Below are 5739 nucleotides of genomic sequence, written 5' to 3' on the forward strand. Positions count from 1 at the left end.
ACTATAAATATAAACCCAAAAGCACATATAAGCAATTTAGCATAGCTCCAAAAGCAGGAAAAAAAATGGTAGATTCTGAAGCTTTGGTCCATTAGTTAGATTATTAAGATTGATGACATGGGTACCAATGAGATGTTTTTTGGGATGTGTAGGGGACAATTTCATTGAATAAATAGTATAATCTCTCACGTGATTCTCCTACATCTTAAAATACCAAATGCAACAACTTCTCAGATAAACAAATACAAAATTTCTATTAAAATCTCACCTTGGCCACTCAACCGTGATGCCATGAAAAGGGTCTTCCCTCCATGGGCAGTACCACTTTACACAGACGATGGGAAAAACCGAGGCACCATGTCAGCATGTTTATGTGTATCAACCATCTACATACACTCAGAATTTATGAAAGGAATTACCACGAACCCAATATATTTGTAGAAACATTCTTAAATTATGATAAGAAAAGTAATTACCATGAACCCAATAGGTTGGCCAGCCCATGAGTAAGATAATCAGCAAATAGAGATTCAGAACCAAAGAGTCTTACATCCTATGTTCTCCTCACCTTCGGGGATGTTTTTAAATGAAAGTCAGATTTTTCATATTGCAAGTCAAGGAAAGGCATACAATTTGTATATCAACTATTAAAATGTCCAAAATCCAAATCTAAATATTAAAATGTCCAAAATCCAAATATCACACCAAGTCACCAACACATTCATACAATTTGTCCTAAATAAATCAATTTTTCCTTACAATAACACCCTAGTTCTATTAGAAACCATACATAATCAAAAAAGTAAAGCACAAAAAAAATTAATCATTCTCCATCTTCCTCCATGCTCCAATCAATAAGTCTAACAACAACAAAAAAACACTATTGTTATATATATAAAGTCGAATATTTATTGTAATAATTTATGGAATAACAATTTACCTAAAAATACAAATGAAGAGGCATTTGTAATTCAATCAAGAAGCTCAGAATCATCTGTAATAACTATAAAAATAGAAAATAAAATAAATTGTTATCAAATAGAAAATAGAAATTAAAGAACTTCACAAATAAAATAAAATCATATAAAAATTAAAAGTTACCTGACTCAATTTCTTCAAGTTCTTCTAACATTTCTTCAACATCAATTGGAACTGGTGAAGCACGTAACCAATCTTGCCCACAAATTAAACATTCCACCAACTTCGGGGTTAGAGAACTACGAAATTGATCTAATACGCGACCCCCAGTGCTAAAAGCACTTTCGGAAGCAACAATGGAAATCGGAATAGCTAACAAATTTCGTGCCACCATAGAGAGTATGCGATACTTAGAACAATTAATTTTCCACCAATCCAAAATATTAAAATTTATGTCTTGCTTCTCAACACTTTCTTCTAAGTATCTATCTACTTCTGATTTGCAATCCACACTTTCTTCTTCTTCCAAGTGCTTCAGAAACTCAGATTGAAGTGACTTGACTTAAACAGTACCTTCACCAGTTAGTTGATCAACTTCCATCTCATTTAAAGTTTGAGTAAAATCATTTAAAGAAACAGCTGAAGTTGAGTCAAGAAATTGATAATGCTGAAAATTTTGGTTTATTGTTCCGCTTATTGTTCTAATCAACTCCTCAACCTTTATAAGTGGATAAACCTTTGAGTAACAAAATTTTACATATCTCAACTTATAACGAGGATCTAATACCACAGCAACCAACAACATCTTGTTTACCTTGTCAAGACTCCCCCAATACCTATCAAATTTATCTTCATCTTCACTGCCATAGAACTCAAGAAAGGATCAAGACTCTTAGACCAATCAGAAATAGTATTTTCAATGGCACAAACTTCATGAAAATAAGAATTAGCAGTGACATAAAGAGAACCCGACATTCGTTTAGAGGCATCATAAAAAGTTTGTAAAAACTTAGCCAAGACTCGAGCATAATTCCAATCACCTTCAGTGGGAAGCCCTTCTCTAACTTCTTTCTCAAATTGTGGTTCTTGTTCTTCCAACCGTTCAAATGTTTTTTGAAATTTTATAGCGGTATCCAACATAAGATATGTTGAATTCCACCTAGTTGGAACATCAAGGACTAAAGAACCCTTACATGTAATTCTCTCTTGGTCAACACATTTCTTAAATTGTTGAGCTCTTGACGGAGAACTCCTCATATATTTCACAGCCCCACGAATTCTACTAATAGAATCATGCACATCACTAATCCCTTCTTTTACTATCATATTCAAAATATGTGCACAACACCTCATATGCAAAAATTCACCTTCTAGAATGCAACCACCCCTTTTGTTCAACTTTTTTTTCAAATAACCAATTGCAACGTCGTTAGAACTTGCGTTATCAACCGTGATAGTACACACATTCTCTATGCCCTATTGAAGCAAACATAACTCAACTGATTTACCAATTGCCTCACCTCTATGACTAGTAACTACACAAAAATTAAGTATCCTTTTATGTAGTTTTCATTTTTTATAAATGAAATGTGCAGTGAAACAAATGTATGAAATGTTTTGTAAAGAAGTCCACAAATCCGTAGTAAGAGAGACTCTATGGACAGAAGTATTCAAAAAAAATTTCAACTTCTTATTTTCATTTGCATACAATTGTAAGCAATCTTTTGCTATAGTGGTGCTAGACACTAAACGAAATTTAGGTTGCAACACGCTTAAAAAATATTGAAAACCTTCGCGCTCCACAAACTTAAAAGGCAACTCATCAATGATTATCATTCTTGTAAGGGCATCCCTAGATAACTCTTGGTCAAATTTTCAAGAGGTAAGACTATTATCTCCTTCGTGTCCTACTGTTTGGAATGATAGGACTTTTTGCCTCTTGTCATCACGATAAGGATACTTGGGACATTTGGTTAAATGTTTCCTTAACGTACTAGTCCCATTAACACTCGAACACCCATAATCTGAACTACAATAATTACATTTGCCTCTTTCTGACTTCCCCCCATTATCATTTTTAATTTTAGTAAAATGATCCCAAACGTCAGATTTTGGTCTATAAGGCTTCTTGCGAGTTGAGTTTACCTTAGGTTTTGAAGCAATAGTACCGGTAGTAGCAGAAGGAACAGAAGGAACAGAAGGAGTAGAATCAATAACTGGTTCAATATTAGCATTGCTAGTGTCTTTGTCTCCCATATTTGACATCTAACAAAAATAAAAATATATCAATTAAATCCTAATATACATAAAAAGAATTAAAATAATTAAGTAAAAAAAACATTCAACATGAATTAATGCTCCAATTAAATGCTCTCAAGATATAATTTTGAGCGTATCTTTTAGTAAATCGACCAAAAATAAATAAATAAATAAGGTGCATTTATTTTTTTCTTTGCAAATTGAGCCTTCTAATTATAAAAATATGAAATCGAAATAGATCCTAATCAACCCCAAATCCCCAATATTTTGTTGGGTTTTTTGAAGTTAATTTAGAGCATCGAAAGGGTAAAATACTCGACCCATTAAACAAGTTAACCTCCATTACTCTAATACATTGGCATGTAAATTGAATCTATATATGTTCTTTAATGCATCACCTTCCAATTTTATATGTTCTTAATAAAGAGGATTGAGTTCTATTTATTTTAGGTTGTGATTGCAAATTCAATTTATGTCGAGAAATATAGTTTAAAAAAAATCAATTTAAAGGAAAACTCTAATTAATCTCTGATGTTTTAAAACATCTTATACCACAAAATTTGTATTTGTTCTCCAGGTTCAAATAATCATGATTCTAAAGGTGATGCAAAATGAAACCAAAATGAAATGCTTTAAAATTTACTCAAATAATCAAAATGAAATCAGCATTTTGGATTTTTAAAATTTACTCAAATAACCAAAATGAAATCAGCATTTTGGATTTTTAAAATTTACTCAAATAACCAAAATGAAATCTTGAAATTTCAAAACACTGGAATTTTGTACAGGTCTTAGTATAAATTGATTAAATTGATTAAAATTTTCAAAATTGTTCAAATAACCAAAACAAAATATCAAAAGTTTCAAGCTTGTACCGATGCACAACTATCTGGCTTTAAAATCAAAATATTGATTTCTTGGATAATAATTACAAATATATATATATAATCTGATTTATTTCTTGGAATAATAATCCAAGATCTGTGATTCTTTAAAAACAAAATCAGATCCAAAATCTATCATCTTGAGAACATCCAGTGTATCAATGTTGACCAAAAGTAATGGTAATGGAGAGAGAGAGAGAGAGTCGTACCTCAGGACGAGAGAGAGAGTGATCCACCGTCGTCGACCGGAGTTGAGATGTAGAGCACAACAGTGTCGCGTTGTCGCACAGACGCACACAATGCCAAAGAGAGAGAGGCAGACAGAGACAGGGTGAGGGAGGGATGAACGACAGCCGGCGCCGGAGTTAAGCCCGCAGCCGCACTTACTCTGCAACAAGAAGAGACGAACGAGAGGGGAGCCGCCGAACAGGGAAGAGGGAAAACTTGAAAAACCAGAGAGCGAAGTTAGGTTTCGGTAAAAACCTTAAAAAATAAAAATCAAATATATAATATATATTTAATATTTTATTATAAATATATATTTATTCGGTTTTCGGTTTGGTTCGGTTTTTTATACCGTCTGAACCGAGAATCGAACCGAAGTCATCGGTTCTTCATTTTTTAGACCCGAATCCGAACCGATCTGAATGTAAACTGAACCAACCCAATCCAAATTCAATGGTTTGCTTCGGTTCTCGATTTGAACCGAATTCACTTGCACCCCTAAAAAATAATAATTTTAAATTAATTATTTGAAAAGAAAACGTAATAAAAATGGATTTACGTTATTTAATTTGCAAGAGACATGTCCCTTTGAAATACTAATAAACAAATATTTTTTAATTTAAAAAAAAAATAATTATTAAAATATGACGTAATTTTAAGTTTTTTTAATATAAGAAAATCATGGGATAAAATTCTAGTTGGAGTTAAAGTCCTACTTGACATTGATTTAGTAAAATAGAATCCTACTTTGACTTAATTTCTATTATTTTTTTAAAATTAATTTTTAATTGATTTATTTTTAAATATTAAGTTATTTTTAATTGATTTTTAAAAATAAAACGTAATTAATTTTTTAATTGATTATTTGAAGAGACGTGTCTTAATTTTAGTAAAATAGAAAATGTTAAAAAGGTGCAAATATAATAATTAATTTATTAATTAATTATTTGAAATGACGCGTAATAATAAAATATTTTTTTAAATAATAATTACTAAAAATATTATTTTTAAACTAATTATTTGAAAAGAAAACGTAAGAAAAATGGATTTACGTTATTTAGTTTGCAAGACACATGTCTCTTTGAAGTACTAATAAAAAAATATTTTTTAATTTCTTAAAATAATAATTATTAAAATATGACATAATTTTTAATTTTTTTAATATTAGAAAAACATGGGATAAAATCCTAGCTAGAATTAAAGTCCTATTTGGCATTAATTTAGTGGAATAGAATCCTACTTTGAATTAATTTCTATTATTATTTTTTTTTTTAATATTGATTTGTTTTTAATAATTTATTTAAAATAAAACGTAGTTAATTTTTTAATTAATTATTTCTTACTATAATAATTGTTAAAAAGGTGTAAATATAATAATTAATTTTTTAATTAATTATTTGAAGAGACGTGTAAAAAAGTGCAAATATAATAATTAATTATTTGAAGAGACATA

At 30.1% G+C, this 5739-nt stretch overlaps 1 long non-coding RNA gene across 1 annotated transcript; it reads right to left on the reverse strand.

Annotated features, from left to right (window-relative positions):
• Positions 1–267: 267 nt before the first annotated feature.
• On the reverse strand, positions 268–4524 carry LOC147401377 (uncharacterized). The gene is made up of 5 exons (XR_015178453.1): positions 4271–4524; positions 1102–3183; positions 941–1003; positions 477–860; positions 268–386 (listed from the first exon to the last, which is right to left on the reverse strand). It is a non-coding gene; the product is annotated as an uncharacterized LOC147401377 (long non-coding RNA).
• Positions 4525–5739: the final 1215 nt, after the last annotated feature.

Source organism: Akebia trifoliata, chromosome 5 (genome assembly GCF_017979445.1).
Source record: "Akebia trifoliata isolate Shusen 1 chromosome 5, ASM1797944v1, whole genome shotgun sequence".
NCBI lineage: Eukaryota > Viridiplantae > Streptophyta > Magnoliopsida > Ranunculales > Lardizabalaceae > Akebia > Akebia trifoliata.